Genomic DNA, 18231 nt, shown 5'->3' on the forward strand with positions numbered 1-18231 from the left:
GATAATTATGTTATGGTTCAATGACCCCCAATAGCTGCAATACATGCTGCACCATCTGTATAAGCATTAAAAAACTAAGCATCAGAAAGTACAGTTTTATTTTTCTCAAAAGAAAGCAGTTGTATGAACACACTCACCACACCAGTAGATGTTTGAGCAGAATCACTCAAAGAAAAGCCCTACTCATGACCCGTTGTAATTGGTCACAGACTGACAACTGCTAATCTGGCCAAACTCCTAGAGCTCTGTGGGCATATCAGCATGGGACATCTTCTTCTAGAAATGAAACGGAAAAGGCCCACAGGCTGGGAGAAAGGCATACCCACACTGGCCCTCTTCCATGGGGCCTAACAGGAAATCTTCAGAATACAACACTAGCCTGACTAGTGGAATACAGTGTTACTCCCAGCAGGCTTTCAGGTACCACTGGACTTTCTACATGTGGAGCCTTGATGGGATTCACCAGAATAACAGACGAGACAAAATCCAGGGTGCTGATAAACTCCCTCACAGTCATGGAGGTTTTCTGAGCCAGAAACAAAGCAAAGCCTCCTCCTTTGGAATGAATGAATGCCTTGCATAACACTTGTTTAGAATAGCTCAAAGAAGATGTGGACTTGGGGGCATTGAGGGAATCATACTGGAGGCAGTCCAATATGAATTGTAGCTTCTGGTCCAGTTCCTCCTCGGAATGCACCTGAAGCAGATGGTTGTCTAGGTATGAATCATGAATGGCCTTGACCTCATGAATCCTATCAGTGCTGAGCATTCTGTAAACCCCTTGGGAGCAGCAGCCCAAAGGGCAACAATTTAAACTAGAAATGGTGGACCACACCCTGAATTTGCATAATCTTGTATGTTGCTTGCATATAGGAGCATTAACATAGAGGTCTTTGAGGTCCACAGTGTCCATAAATGCCTTGGACATCAGTGGCAGAAGGACAGGACTACAAGCTGAACATTGTGAACCTGGGTGCAGTTAGAGGTTGAGTTTGGACAGGTCCAGAATTCTTCTCCATGGTCCATCATTTTAGGCATCTGGAATAGCATTCCAAGCCCTCCCTCCCCTTTAGAGACCTACTCACTGTCTTCCAGGTTCTTTAATCGATGGTGGGTGGGCATGGCTAACTTCATCTAATCCACCAAGACAAGTAAAAACTCCACGAAAGAAAGGAGGGCCTAGAACTCAATCTTTTATCCTGAAGAAATGATCATTAGTACTCAGCTGTCCAAGGTAATTTCTGGCTAGTTGTCTCTGAAGACAGGCATTCTGGAACAAAATTAGAAGACAATGACTGTGCTCAGTTTGTGACAATAAAACTGGCAAAGTGGACTGGCATACCTGAAACTGACATCAGGGCAGACACAGCACACTAAATTTTCAAACTAAATAGCTCTCCAACTGGCACACAGCCACAGGCAGAAGATGGCCGACGTAGTAATCCATGCTATAAAAAAGAAACTGATGTGCCAGCTGTGACAGCTAAAGAAACAGTTTATGCAAGGCAAAGCAAAAATCTCTGTCAAAACAACTAATCTGCATTAATAGGGATGAAGACAGAGTAGTTTGTGTATGGTAAGGTGGATCAAATTCAAGCCGCTGTATCCAGCAGTATGGGGCCAAAATTTACTGAAAGGGATCAAAGGTATTCAGAGATATTAGCTAGCAGTGACTAATGAAATGGCTCAACACTGGCCCCAGTACAGGAAGGTGTGGCTTTGGAAGCAGACTTAGTTTAACTACATTTGCAGACGACAGAAGATTCAAACAAGGCATTACATTCATATCTGTGAAAGAAGTCCAAGAAGGTGGAAACAAGCAGAGTTTTCTTCTAGTTTGCTTTCCTCTATTGAATCACTGTACTGATACTATGTCAACAATATATTAATAAAGCCTTTCTCTGAAACACTTTTCTTCAAGTCCTACAGCTTAGAACTTATTATCATCATGCCTTTCTTTTAGTTATCTCTTTTTAGCCAACAATAAAATAAGATTTTGTGACGGAGTAATGTACTCCAGAAGTTAGAGATTCGCACTGACTCCTAAAAAATACACCAATGTAATATCTCTCTTAAACACCTCTGTTAGATAACATTGCTTCTCCTTTAACAAACATTTCAATTGATAGATAAATTCCATCACACAACATTGCACTGCAAATAATCATAACCTCCTTAATGACCTCTGTCAGGCTTACAAAACCTACAACCCATTAATGTGCCCATTAAAAAAGCTATTACAATTAAAGCCCTCTTTTTCTTGCTTCTGACCTCCTTCCTCCAGAGTACCTTAAAACAGCCTCAGAAGTCATAGCCTACCTGTTGCTATATGTACTAAAAGATGCATCTCTGAACTTTATGGTCCTCAGTTCTGGAAAAGAAAATCCTACATATATCAGACCCATTCAAAAAGGCAGAGCAGACTAACCTCTCGAAGTTCAAACTAGTAGTCATCCTGTCTCCCCTATCCAAGATGCTAGAAAATGCATACAGAACAACAAGTACATCCTCTCTCTTAAAACAACCTCCTATCACCCCCAACCCAATGTGGCTTCCTTCCAGGATACTGCTCCAAAACTGTTCTACTATTATTCCAGAATATGGTTAACAAAAAAAAAAAAAAAAAAAAAAAAAACTTTGACCAGCCTACCATTGCCATACTACTAGACTCCTCCAAAGCATTCAGCACAATATCTCATCCTCTTCTTACCCAAACACTTGCAAAACTGGACACTAATAAAAATAATCTAATCTGGTTCCAAACTTATTTATCTAACCATTATGAGGTAGGTGATCACAAACTCTCACTCTGACTTTCTGTCCATCAACACAGGTGTCCCTTAAGGACCTAAACTCAACTCCTTTTTTTTTTATCTGTCTTTATCGACAACAGGTACTGCAAAATTCCCAAAGCCATACTAATTCAATATGCAGATAATTCCACCATAATTTGCTATGCAAACTCTCTTATTCAATTACAAGACATCGCTCAGCAATACTTTCACACCATAGAGGAACAGCTCAAACAATCCCAGCTTCTCTTAAATAACAACAAAACTAAATTACTTATCTTCAACTCAGAAGAATTCTTCATAACTGAAAAAAAGAAAACACTATTGAACAAATTACTCAAGCCAATCGTAGATCACAAGCTAATCTTTGATAAAACACATCAGTTATGACACTCAACAACCAATAAAAACCTAGGCATACTTTGCAGATCTAAACCATATTTAACTGAGACATCACTATTAAAGATACTCACATAGTCTTTCTGCCCACTGTACTTTACTGCTCTTTTACACTAACCAACACTTCAAAACTCGCCTACACAATTCAATAAAAAGCTGCCAATTTTGCAGCAAGCACACAAAATACAACATACCATTGCATAGCCATATAAAATATCAAAAGGCTTTAGCTACATCTCCTACTAACGTTCAACAATTTAAAAATGTACCCATAAAATACTACACAAACCCAATAAATGTATATATCTACTCTAGTGCACAAATATATAACAATCAGAAACCTATGTTCTCAAACCCAAAACCTCCTACAAGTATTTAAAGGCAGGAATTGATATGGTAACTTGTTCTACTCCATTTATACAGCCAGGTTATGTAACTCAATCCCCACCCCCTGACATTAAAAGTGACACGAATCAGCACCATTTCATCTACAAACTAAAAACTTATCTAATCTCCAAATGATCAGAGCTTGCACCTGATACCTTCAACACTTCCATTCTACAATATTACAAAAGATGTACACATTACATGGGTGTACTTTGGAAGCTCAAAGTTTCAAATACCATAAGATCCAAGTTTTGAAACTTTGAACGGTTTAAATGTTGGTCAAAGCGCTGACCAGGAAATTTACCATTCTCTTCACTGTAGTGCGATCTTAGAGTTGGTATACTTAATTAGCAGGGGTGTGGGGGTTGCAGGTGGGATTGCCCCCCCCCCCCCCCATGTATAAAAGTAAAAAAAAAAAAAATCTGTTTTATTTTTTTTAATGAAGTTTTGAACTTTCAAAACTTCAACTTTATGGTCTTAACTATACGAAGTTCCAAGTTTTGAAAGTTTGAGCTTCCAAAGTATATTCCATTAAATACATAACACCTTATCTTTATTATTTAAAATTTCACGTTTTCCTTGCTTCTATATTTATATCTTATTAAATTATTTAATCTAGTTTGTATATAAAGTTGCAAACTTTTTTTTTTAATTTAAGCTCTGTATGTAGTTCTTAATCACATTTATATTTTCATTTGTACCTTATATTGTACAGTTACACACTGTACTGCTAATTGTACAGCTTTTCTCCCTGGACTCAACTTAAAATGTTTTTATGCTTAGTCAGACTATCCCGATTAACAAACACAAATAAGTACGTAAATAAATAAATAATATTCCTTCTGACAATGTTACAGATATACTAAGGCTACTATGTACATGGGTAATTGTAGCTGTTTAAAATTAATATTCTGTCTAACAATGATATCATTATACTGGACTATTATGAGTTATTTTTGCTCTGAGTGGTAATTTCATGTACCTCCAGGCTAAGTCTTAAAATGATCTGGCAGGATCACTGCTCTACCCCAGTAAAAATTAAAGTAAAATAAAATAAATATGGTACATTCCTTCCAGTCCTACAAGATAGCCACTAACATTACTGAATGGATATCCCACTTGTTCCAAACCGTATTTCCTTACTACACAGCATTATGGGGAGGGAGGTAGTACCCTGTCCCTTTCTAATCAGTTCTGCAAACTTCTGAAGGGGTACCCCTAGATTACAAACCTCTGTCAACACAGCTTTCTTTGCAACAATTAGTGCATCTGCCTTAAATTATACAATTTCCCGACAGCCCTTTGGGTTAGAGGACACACAGTACTAAGGATGCCACTTCTGCAGAAGCCTGAATGGGACTTTTTATGGAAATGTGTGATTTTGCAGGACAAACCACACCCACAACAATTGCAAGGACTGGACTTCACTCTATTGCCAAAATAAGTTCTTATTTTTTATAGAGTTTGAGTTGGTTGTTTATGGTGTTTTAGTTGCAAAACAATTATTTTATGTAAATATTAAGGAATATTTTTGCCCTACAATTTGAAGACATTTGTTGTTTTTCTTTTTTTTCCAGGACACAACTTTCCAAATAGGACTGTCCTGCATAAAGAAAGACAGGGGTAAACCTAATGAGGACTTGCATATTTGCTCTAAATGCTACAGCCACCCCCCCCCCCAGAAAAAAAACATTTTATCATCTTAAGACGATCTAAACCGCCCTTCTGTTCTGATTTTTTTTTCACGTCAACTTTACAAAAGGGTTTCTATTACCCCACATCAATTTATTAATTTTCAGTTGACAAACTGTGACCATTTGGCAAAATGCAGCACTGAAGTATAAAAAACAAGTAGGGTACTTAAAGAATGGCTATCAGTTTCACTGCCACTATTCTTAAACACACCAGTAAAAATAAATGTATTCACTCTGTCCTTTTTTCTAACACCATTAACAATAGTTCTGTATTCAGTTATACTATCTTCCATTTGTCTGTAGATAACATCACCTCAAAGTTCTTAACTTGGACAGTAGACCAACAAAAGGACTAATTACTTTCACTCAACCAACACACTGCATAATTTAAGGGCATTATTTCAGATACATGCCTGTAAACCTGTAAATCGAAACGCCCTTGAAAAGTGTCCAAAAGTAGCTACAGTACATCCAAACAGCCAACAAGCCACTCAGCAGTAGCATATGACTACCTCCCTTTTCTCCACAGCCTGACACCCTGAATACCCTCACATCCATATGTACAGCTACTGCCAGAGCTTCTTTTTCCATCAAGAATAACAATGGTGATGGCAGATACCCTTGTTCAGTGCCCAATTGTAAGACAAATAGTTCTGACATGCATCCACTGACCAGAAATTATTCTTAGGGTTAGTTTAAGGCATCTGAATTCCCAACATCATCCTTTCAGGAAATCCAAACTGTATGCACATTTCACAAGGAATATACCACCTTACCATATCAAATGCTCTGCCATTATCCAGAAAGGTGACCATAAGTCGATCTGATCTTTTATGTGACAAATGCTTGATGGTCAGGACTGCCACAACTTCTTCTTGCCTTTACAAAGCTACTCAAATCCATATGGAATGATCCAAATGGAATATTTTCCCTGTTTGAAATCTTAACTCAGGTAACAATGCTGCAAATGTTTATGAATGAGACATGTTTATCTGGCAATTGTCAATGTGCTCCTTGTAACCAAACAGTAGAGGGTATGATTCCTCACACTTCTACCTACCTACTGTGCGATTCTGAGCAAGTCATTTAACCAGAGAGTGCTCTCGGACTGCCCCTAAAAAGGGACACTTGTGTTCACTGAGTTCACCCAGTTAACAAATGAATAAAATAACATAAGAAGAAAAAGACCTGGGTTCAGGTGGTGGGGCTAGTCAATATGGGAATTGGCCAAAGTGAGAGGGAACTCCTTCCTTACTTGGCGGTAGAGGTGTGGAAAAGTGTTTTTTTTTTTTTTCCTTCCCTCTGCCACAGCATCCTCTACTGGAAGGTGGAAGATGATAGGTGAGGCAAGCATCACACATATGCCCAAAGTTCTACACATGGAAACCTAGTAAGCCATGCACACAGCATAAACACCTGCTTGCCTACCTGGAAGTAGGGCAGTTCTCTTTAGCCTAAGTGTGTACTCCAAGTGTTAAAAAAAAAAAACAACTTTCCCTAGCAACAATACGACGTCCTTCCACCAAGCTCTCAACTTCCATGAAAAAACAAATGGGCCATTGTAATAGAGGAATGGGAACCAATACTTAAAAGAAAGAAACCAGTAGCAGTGAAGAGTACACTAAGCTCTTAGTAAGGAAACTGACAGGAGATTTCAGAAAACCACAAGTTTTAAATGTAGTACAGAAATGCCGACTTTAGAAAAACTTTTACTGTCCGTATTCTTTTCCTGCCTGACATGCTAGGAAGCTGCAATCGATTAACTTACTCTCTACCATCCCTGGATTGCCATCTTCATCACTTCTACACTGTCTCATCTGTGTGTGAAGAGCTATCCACACTAAAAGAGAGAAAGAAATCTTACAGAAAATCACTAACAAAAGCACAAGTCAGAAGAAAGATATACATGTGCATGCTCTGTTGCTGAGAGATCTAAAATGGCTGCCTTTCATAGACTGTACATACTTATTAAATCTGCTCTACATTGTGCCTCTGGCAAGGGTCGTGGTTGAAAAGGTGCTGCACCAGTCTAGTTTAACTAGTTAACAAACAGATACTTGCAAGCTTTCATATTGTAAAATGTTTTCAGGAAATTGTTCTCTGCAGTCATGGCTCATAAGATTTCCAGGATAAGTTGCAAGACTTAAAAAAAGAAAAACAGTACAGTTGTATAACCAACTTACCACAACAGTAGAAACTCAAGTGCAGTCACTGCTGATGACTTAACTTCAGGGAACCCTGCCACAGGCTGGGGACTGATATCTGGCCAAACTTTCAGAGCCAGGGACCCTTTCTCCTTGGTTGTGTTGATATCTCCTTCTCTTAGATGCCTTTGCATACTTGGTATAAGTCTGTCACAGGAGAGGAGAACATCCACCTCATGGGCTTCCTCTTGTCCAACAGTTTCTTGAACACATTATAAACAAGGGGGCAAACAGCAGATCCTTTTGAATATGTGTACTGAGGGACTGAGCCTTCACACCCTCAGACAGGGACTGTATCAGTTAGAAATCTCTCCTGCTTACTAATATTGTCACATAAGACCTAGATGCTATACCTACAGCATCACAACCACATTTCAGAGCATGCTTCCCCAGTTGCAATGAAGTCTGGGCACAGCTAAGGAGAGAAGCCTTTTTTTTTTGGGTTTCATACCACACTCCCTCAAACTTGTTTATAAGCTGCTTGAGGATATACCCCTAACATTTTTAAAATGTGGGTTTGGCAATTTAAAACCCAAAATGCCAAGGTTACAGAAGCACAGACCTTTCCATACTCAACAGTCTGCTTTCCCTGTCATTAGGGAGAGTGTGCCATCCCAGTCTGGCTCCTCTAAGCAGACGCCAGAAACACGGTCTGGATCTGCAAAGGGTTCTTGTAAACCCTTCTAAGGGGTGTAGAGCTGGAGTGTGAATTTCAGAAAAGCAGTATCAAAAACATTAAGGACAGATTCTTAGCCAAAGGAACAGTTACTGGTATGGGTGGGCCGAGTCTCAGAAGGTCAGTACCTCTTATTTGGAAAACTGAGGACTCATGCATTTTCCACTGGAAATGCTCTCTCTCTCCCCCTCTCCCTATCTCTCTTTAAAAAGACGGCATCTCCAAAAGAGAGGTCCTCTGCTGGGAGAGGGAGGTCAGTCAGAGGCCACAGTGTTCTCACTATTTGTGAAACAAGATTGGGGGGGGGGGGGGGAGTGAATATCTGTGACTTATAATCCAGTTTCTCCTCCCCATCTCTCAATCTGAGGAGTCAAGAGTCCCTCACAGGAGACTGTCCCATTTTCCTTTTGGAAGGTTGAACTCCAGACAACAGAAGGCTGTGCTGGATCAGTCTTTAAGCTTTGTAGGAAATGGAAAAATCCCTGAGCAGCTTTGTTCAGGATCTGGAAGCTCAATCTGTATGTGCAAAGGGATGGGGGGGGGGGGGGGTTAGGTTCCTGTTTCTTAGTGATAATCAAATAAGATGTCCATATTGCTAAGGGAATATCATCCTCCCCTTGTGCAACAATCAAGCATTGTTCTGGGGTGGCTATCTGGTCACCATCCACTGTCAGCTTTGGTGGTTGTTTGGTCCAGTGGGACATGTATGACAGCCTATGAAAGGTCTTAACTATAGCAAACATCAGGAACAGTGGCGGCTATCCAAGTGCCTTTGTAGTCATCTAACTCCCTGGTTTTCCTTGGATTCTCCATACTTTTACCCTGTTTTCTCTTTTTCTAGGTATTGTCTGTATAGCTTGCATGCAAGTCCAACCACATAGCAGATTTAACCTTAAAACACTTTTAGATTCTTTTTGTTCAGGTAGGACAAGACAGCCTTGTATGTGATCCTAATAGCCCTGGGTTTGAATCTCTGGTTAATATTGCAGTTACTGAACATATTCTTCTAACCCTAAACAATAAATACAATCATCATGGAACTCTTATCTAACTCTAGGCAATAAATACAATCATAGGTTCATAGGTAGGTAACTAGGCTATCTGCCCAAAGGCATTTATACGCCTAGCCGGAATGTGTTGGCTTTCGCCGCCCCCTTAGATTAGTTCCCTGTACCATTGTCCAGCAGAGCCACTGAAATGATCCCTGGGGTAAACTTTCTGTTTCCCATCCACTCGTCAAGGTTTCTCTTGAAGAGGGTTAGCGAGGAGCTCTGCCTAATGTAGACTGGAATCTTGTTCCAGAGCATGGGAAGTCTCTGGGACAGGAATCTATCCCTCCAGCATGTCCTATTTATTGTTGTGGTGAGGTTTAGTTCCCTGGAGCGTGTGGCTCGAGGGGATATGGTTTTTTTTAGGTGGAGCATGTCCATCAATTCTGGGTTGGACATGGCCTTGTACGTCAGGCAGAGATCACCTCTGAGTAGGCGGTATGCAACCGAGTACAGCTGGAGTTTCTTCAGTCGAGCTGCATAGGGCATCTGCTTGAGGCCAGTGATCCTCTTGGTGAGGTACTTCTGTGGTCTTTCCAGTTGTTGCAGGTGTCTTGTAAGGTACATCCTAAATGGGGCATTGTACTCTAGAATGGATTTGATGAGTGATGCGTAGAGGGGCTCAATGACCTCTTTCGATCTGGATGTGAACCCTTTTGTGATTAGGTGGGCCACATAGAAGGATTTTCTAACCACTTTGGCAATGTGATTATCAACGGAGAGGTTACTATCTACTTGGGTCCCCAGATCCCTTATTACGTCTTCCGTATTTAGGGGGCTACCACCTATGTAGTAGTTTGTGGGTACTTTGTTTTTTCCAAAGGGGATGACTATGCACTTTTTGGCATTTAGCTTGAGGCCATGGTTTTGACACCTGATATCTGTCTCAGTGAGACCCTTTTGGAGGATGTTTGTGTCAGCCGGAGAGTCAATTACAGCTCCTAGTTTGCAGTTGTCTGCGAACTTGGTCAGCCATAGTCCTCCTGTGCTTGCCTGTACCTCTGAGAAGTATATGCCAAATAGGAGGGTCCAAAGACTGAGCCCTGGAGAACGCCACTTGTAACCAGTTTAGAGTCAGACCTAGCTCCCACAACTCTTACCATGTGGGTTCTGTCCGTGAGCCAGTTGGCAACCCATCTCGTAATGTAGGGGTTTATGTTCAGGCTGGTGAGCTTGTCTATAATACCTGAGTGGGGAATGGTGTCGAAGGTCTTTGCGAGATCTAGGTAGGCTGTGTGGACCACCTTTCCCTCGTCTATAGCCTTGGTAACTGTCTCAAAGAAGTCCACCAGGTTTAGGAGGCATGATCTGCCCTTAATAAAGCCGAACTGGGTAGGGTCCAGTATTTGGAGGTTTCCTATGTCTCTGTTAATGAGATCCATGATGATGCACTCCATAGCTTTGCAGACCAAGCTAGTCAGGCTTATAGGGCAATAGTTCCCAGGCTCCATTGTGGCTCCACATTTGTGGAGCGGAATAACCGTTGCTGTGCTCCACTCTGTGGGCACGTAGCCTGTGGAGAGGCTAAGTTTAAACAGTGTGTTTAGGTGAGGGGTTAGTTCATCTTTGAGCTCGTGTAGGACGCGACCTGGGACACGGTCTGGTCCCACTGATGCTGTGTTTTTGGCTTTGGAGAGGGCTGTTTTAACCTGAGTGTCTGTGATTTCAGGGGCACTCATTCTTCTGGTATAGAAAAGGACTTAATGGACAAAAAATGCTTGTACCTGTTGAAATTATCAATAATTCTGGTAATTTTAAAATCTATAATTATTCAGGTAAAACCTTAACGACGGAGCATGCTAATTTACTTTCCAAAGGTATGACATTTGTGCCAAGTAGAAGGGGTGATTTAGCTCAGACGCTCATAGATTTAAAACTGTTTGTGCGTAAATTAAACTGTAAAGCATGGTTTAATGGTGATTTAATGTGTGAACAGGCAACTTTAAGAAAACCAAGCATTTTCAACCCTCCAACTAATAATTGCATTGCAGTTTATGATAAGGTATGTGAAATGGAAATTAGAAGGATGTTGGGGAATAAAAAAGTGAATGCTGAATATAACCTAACTAAGCAAGAAAATTTTTTTGACTGACATAGTGAATGACAAAATGATTAGGGTTATGAAGCCCGACAAGGGTAATGGTTTGGCTATAATGGATGCGACCGATTATTCAAATGCCAAGAACATGCTTTTAATGGATGGTACATATGAGGAAAGCTCATTAAACTAAGTAAATATTATTTATAGGAATATTGATTTGGCTTTGGAGAATTTGGTACTTGAAAGGCAAATTAATGAAAATGAATATAAATATTTAAGAAATGAGTATCCTATGGTCCCAAAAATATTCAGCATACTGAAACTGCATGAGGCCTTAAATAATCCAGCACTTAGGCCTATAGTCGATGGAAAAAGGGCAAAAACTTGTTTTGTGAGCAAGTTTTTGGACCAAAGGTCGAGAAAAGGTTTGGGTGTATATGAATATATGTGTAGGGATTCTTGGCATTTTATGGAGAAAATGAATGGAGTAAGGGTTAGTAATGATATGATATTGGTGACCATGGATGTTTGCAATTTATTTTCCATAATCCTGCATGAAACAGGGCTTAATTGGTTGGAAATGCAATTATTAAAGATGGGGCTGTATGAGCAGGATGAGATTAACAAACTGTCAGAACTTATGGAGATGGTGTTGTGTAATAATTATATTTTCTTTGAAGGCCAGTACTACAGTCAACTGGGGTAGCCATGGAGGTAGCCTGCGCCCCAATTTTTGCCAACTATGTGATGGCATATTGGGAGCAGGAATACATATTTAAAAGTCCCTTTGCTGAATATATTAAAGTTTTTACCCATTTTTTTGGATGATATTTTCCTAATTTGGGATGGAACTTTGGAGAGTTTAATTGATTTTTTTGAGTATATTAACGCAACAACCCATTTTTTGAGATTCACATATACTTATAGTAGAGAGAATATCACATATTTGGATGTGAATTTGTGTGGACAAAAAGCTCAGTTCGGAAATTTATCGGAAACCAACTTTTTCCAATGCTTATTTAGATTTTTCAAGTTGGCATCCTTCATCCCAAAAAAAAGTCCATTGTTAAGGGGCAAATGGTGAGAGCTGCCCATATGGTAAGTGATGATATAACATTTGAATGTGAAGTGGAGTTCATTGCCCAATTATTCAAGAAGAGAGGGTACCCCGCAAATATGATACAAAAGATTGTCAAAGAGGTAAAAACCAAAAGGCTTTGCGGGGTATACAAGCCAATCTTAAAAGGAGGTGGAATGGGTGCGTTTTTTAACTCAGGTGAACCCATATTAGAAAAGAATAGAAAGGTTAATGAATCACTTAGTTTCATTACAACATTTAACCTGGACTGGGGAGGAAATAGTGGAAATTATTAGACGAAATTGGGGAATTTTGGCTTGTGATGACCGCCTTACTGGTAAAATTGGTAAAAAACCTGGAGTAGTTTTTAGGAAAGATAGATAATTTAAGAATATGTTGGAAGCAAATGATAATAATAACAAAAGGAAGAAACAAACTGGTTTGGCTCCTTTTAGGATTAACGGAAATTACAAATGTGGAATTGGCACTTGTTGTAAAAATATACTGGAAACCAAGGACACCTTTGTTTTGAACAACAGGGCATTACACATCACTGGTAGTTTTAATTGTAACAGTATGAATGTGGTCTGTTTGGCTAAGTGTCAAATGTGTTCCGCATTCTATGTTGGTAAGACATGCAGGAAATTTAAGGATAGGATGAGGGAGCATCTTTTAGACATAAGAAATCAGAAAATTATCAATGCTTTAAGCAGACATATACAAGAATTTAATGGGCACACTTTCAAATTTTTAGTGCTCCAGCAAATTGTCAATGGGCAATAATGGATGTGCATTTGGATTTATGTGAACTAAGGTGGTAATTGAGACTAAACACCACCCAGTTCCCAGGAACTAATGAGAATATTAATATTATGTGTATTTTGAAGTTAAAAAACATTTTAGGCTAAATTAAAACAAAGTATAACACCTTTTATACACATATACACAGTTTTCATTTCCTTTCATTCAAAGCCACTTAAAGTATATTGTTTAATATTAAGTTATAGTTATTGGAATTATGGAGTAGGAATGTTTTTACATGTGAGTATTTTATTAATTTTTAGATTTTAATTTTTAAAATTTATTATGTGTACATAAAAATTTGTGCAAACAATTTTTTTAACAAATACTATTATATAAACATAAACTTTTTATTGCACTATTAGGATATGCAGTTATGGTAGTTTGCCATCAATGTTGTTTCCCTTATAAGGAGAAAATGTTTTTGAGTAAATGTTTTTTTGAGTAGGATTGCTTTAAGTATTTTGTTAGGATGTCAATTATTTAATTGAAATAGGTGGGGTGGTTGGTTATGGGTATTTAAGAGCAAGTTGTTTGGTATTTTAAATCTTCTGAGGAAGACCTGATTGTGGGAAGAAAGCGCTCAACTTGTATTTTTGTGAAATCAATAAAGTGTCTGGATACCTACAGTGGTTGTGGAGTGGAAATCTGTATCATTCTTCTGGTATAGTTATGGGCCCTTTTGGGGGTGAGAGGGGGGTGAAGCTTGCACTGAAACCTGTCTGCCAGAATGTTGGCTATATCGGTCGGTTCAGTGTATTTTGTGCCATTCTGCACTAACTCTGAGCAGATCTGAGAATTGCCACTTAAATTCTTGACATAGCTAAAGAATGCCTTGTGGTTATCTTTGGAGTCCATGGCAATTTTTCTTTCTAAGCTAGCCTTGGATGATTTTATGACGGAACATAGTTTCTTGCTGATACTGATCAGAGATATCTTCCCTTCTTGGGATTTTACTCTCTTCTGTACTTTCCTCCTTCTACTGTATAGCTTGTTTATGGTAGGGGTCCACCAGACTGGTTTCCTTTTCTTGGTGGAGTGAGTCTTGGTTTTGTTTGGGATAGTACGATCCATGCATTCTTGTAGGTGCCCATAGAGTGCATTAGTAAAGGATTTTGTAGCTTGGACAACGTTATCCTTTAGCATGGGAGCTTTGAAACTTCTCACCTCGGATTAAGTAACGTGAAATTTGCTTTTGAAAAGTTTTTCACAGCGGTTTCTTTGAGTGGGGGTGGTGGCAGAATGTGGATATCCAGAGTGATTAGTTTATGGTCAGATCTAACTAGCGAGAGGTTGACCTCCGGTGTGGAACACCGGTCGCCCATGTTGGTGGTGCCCAGGTCCAATATGTTGTCACCTCTGGTGGGGGTGTTGACCAGTTGATCCAGGGCATTTGAGTTTATAAATTCTAGGAAATGTTGGGCAAGAGAGTTTGTACTTGAGTAGTTCTGTCAGTTAATGTTTGGGTAATTGAACTCACCCAATATCAGTGTGTTTGGTAGGACCCTTTATGTTTCCCAGTGTTTCCAGGAATGCGGAGTGGGGGTCCTGGGACATGGTGGGTGATCTGTAGCAAGCTATAATTTGAATAGCAGTTTTGCCTGTTGTTAGTTGCATGTGGATGATCTCTGAAGCATCGTGGTGTGCCTCTAACCTGGAGGTGTGGGTATCCTTAATGAATATGGATACTCCCCTGCCTTTTGTATTTCGGTCTGGGTTTTGTGGCCGAAATGCATGGTATGAGTTGTAGCCTGGTAGTGCTGGGGTGCTCTCTGGATCCTTAAACCAGGTTTCTGTTATGGCACACATATCGATTTTCTCCATACTGAGGAGTGCCTCGAGTGCGTGCATTTTGAGGTTTAGACTTCTGGCATTGAGTAGCATTACTCTCAGTTTTTTCTTACTTGTGAAACTTACGGTGGTGGGTTTGTCTTTTGAGCCTTGCCTAAAAAAGGCACTGTGGAGGTGGCAAGAGCCTTGGCCAGTATTCGAAAGCCTAAGGGTGACAAGTGCAAGCCGTCTCTATTGAAGCAGCGTGGCTTGTCGAGCATGTCATCCCAGGTTGACAGACACTGGATCCCTTTTGAATGACACCAGAAGCTTAGCCAATTCTTGAAATCGATAATTCTTTCTCAATACCATGGCATCATTCTTGGTGAGGGCAGGATGCTAGTCAGGGTCATACTGGCCTGGGCTACGTGATCAGAGAGCTCCTCCATGTCTCTTTTCATGTAGTCCAGGGAGGTATGGCTCAGGTCATTCACACCAACATGGACAATGACAGAGTCATCTTTGTACTTGTTCTGGAGTGACACGAATGCTTGTATTATATGGCAGATCCTAGCACCTGACAGGCAGCTAAAAGTAACCTTCTCCTTGTTCAGCCTAGTGAGTGGGACGTCGGTGTGCCTGACTATAGAGTCACTTATTTCTAGTATGTTGGGTATGTTTTTTGGCTTAAGGGTTGTGACTGTGTGGCACACTGGTTTTGTGAAGTATCTGTTTCATGGTTTGTGTTGGGGGTGGAGGTTGCTTGGATGTCTGCTTTGGAGGTCTCTTTTGCTTTTGCAGACTTTTATTTAGAGCCTCCGAGTATGCTTTCATGTATTTATGTGTGTTTTTTGCCGGTGCTGGTTTCATAGGTCTATGTGACACTGGTGGTGTGGTGAAAGTAATTCCCTTCTCCTCTTGACTGCCTGGTCCAGTCATGGGTTGAGACAGCTTAGCCTCCAATTTGGCTGTATAATTGCATCTCTCACAAGTATTAGTGTTTGGTGGAAGGAGGAGAGGGTTGTCTGTGTACATGAGGCAATTGTAACATTGCTTCAAAATGCCCAGATTCACCAGTTGGAACAGAGAGTACACCTGAAATTGACCTTTGGACATGCCTGGATAGGTACAGTGAACTGTTTTACTGATTGGCTGGTAAGGTCGAATAGAGCGCCTTGTCCTTCTCTACAGTATGGGGGGGGGGTCTAGTGCTAAGGTTGATTTGTGCTTGCTATGAGTTTTGAGCAAGTGCCAGGATGAGAAGTGAATGGTCTGAGTGCTTAAGTTGAAAGTTTGTCTAGTTCCAAGGGAAAAATTGAAGAGTACACTTTGAGGAGCCGGGAATAGTTATATCCTAGCTAACTGTCGCTGCCCGTCTCGCAAAACCGCACAAATGTGGGTTTTATAGCAGGGAAATGAAAGAGATAGAAATTAACCCAAAATGGCCAATAAACTACTAATTTCTGGGCTGAAACCACTCCTCCAGGGACGGATAGGCTGCTCAAAGCTCCCTCTCTCACAGTGAACAGAGAAACTTCCTTCTATCCAAGTAAGGTACGGGCAAACACAGAAACTTGTAACACAGCCCTGAATACAGCACTAATCTGAAAATTGGACTATACTAACTTAGAAAGGCGGGAAAACAAGTTTTTTTTTTTTGTTTTTTTTTTTTCAGAAAATAAAGCAGATACAATCAAAAAAATACTTTAAATGCACAGAAATGGCTATCACACTTGAGTGTGTAGCCTACAACAGTTAAACAGGTAATTTAAACACAAAAACAACTTTGTTAAAGTGCAGGCAGTAAAATAAGTACAATATGTTACTGAAACAAGCTTTTTAAATCACAGAAACCCTAGAAAATCATCATGGAACTCTTCCAAGGAATCTGATGCCTGCAAGCATATCTGTTAAATTTAGCAGAGTACTGAAAGTATACCTTGCAGATGTCAAAAAGTCCTCTTAAATAAACGCAGATAAAAGTTGCCAAACAAAAAATAAAACAGAACTCCAAATGGGATACGTATCTGCTCTTTAGTCAAAAACTTGGAGCAAAATGAACACACCTTGTATGCTGAATGGCACACTGCACTTTCAGTGAACACAGCAAGAAAGATGTAAAGATGGGATGAGCAGCTGGTGTCTAAGGTAAGGCAATGTCAGCACTGCTGAGGGGAAAGGCACTCCTCTCTAAAAGTCAGGCCAGTTTTCAGAAATGAGCCTGCAGAAGAGTTCCTTGACTTTACGACTGCAACAGTAATCCACAAAAAGAATTTACTGCTCATTTTTAACTCACAGCTCAATAAGAGAAGGTTTAATTCTGAAAAAAGTTAAGATTTAATTTGTTCTACAGTGGTCTTGTCCAAAGTAGCTCACAAGCAACAATCACCCTACGGCATTCAACACATATGACAAGAAATGTATATATGTTACAATCTTTTAAATTTGAGAAAAAGTAAAAGAACACACAGTATTTGCAAACTTCTAAAATTATATAACAGAAACTGAATCCTTACTATATCAATTGACCTTCTGCACTAGACAGAACACCTGGTGTATCTTTTTTTGTAATCATTGGTAATTCTTCTTATAACACTGCAGTTCTACACTTAAGGAATACACAACTCTTTGTATATTGTGCGTGTTAACTGCAAAGAATGTTATATTTTACTTAATTTATATGCATATTGTTAACTACCTCTGTACCATTCATTTTGTTTTTATTCTACATGGGCTGAGCCTGAAATTGGTCATATGCTGAACAGTGCTTTACCCTGGCAAACAAAATAAATAACACACAGGATCCCTGTAATGGCTGTGTTTACCACAGGATTACCATTTTATGACTCGCATCTGAACAGTTTACATGTGAGAAACAACCTTAACTGAATACAGAATTAGAAAACTGAAGTTTATTTACTACAGGTCCTGCTGACCTAATGTGGCAGATGGAGTGTACAAGGCCAAAGGAGCTTCAAAGATCACCACCACCCCCACATACATATACACACACACACACACACACACACACACACACACACACACACACACACACACACACACACACACACACAAAGGGCCCACATGAACACTCTGCTAAGGAGAGTACTCATATAACTGCTATACTTCAATTTGAGGTCACTCTGCAGTGGTTAAACACTTGGGTAGAATCTAAACCAGTATCTCAAAAAATCGAAGGGGAGCAGGAACAGGTGGTGATGAGCAGGCAGAAGAGGAATATTATAGAGACATCACTGAAGGACAGGCCTTCCAAAGGATGCATACTTTTGGAATGAGGAGCCAACCTATAATTTTTGATAAAAGAATGCAGTGATGACTA

General features: G+C 39.9%; 1 protein-coding gene across 2 annotated transcripts in view; it reads right to left on the minus strand.

Annotated features, from left to right (window-relative positions):
• The window catches only part of LOC122812057 (G protein-coupled receptor kinase 5-like), a 1528223-nt gene that overhangs the window by 603834 nt on the left and 906158 nt on the right, over positions 1 to 18231 (minus strand). The window lies entirely within an intron of this gene.

This window comes from Protopterus annectens, chromosome 9.part0, assembly GCF_019279795.1.
Source record: "Protopterus annectens isolate FY-2018-M chromosome 9.part0, PAN1.0, whole genome shotgun sequence".
Classification (NCBI taxonomy): Eukaryota; Metazoa; Chordata; order Ceratodontiformes; family Protopteridae; genus Protopterus; species Protopterus annectens.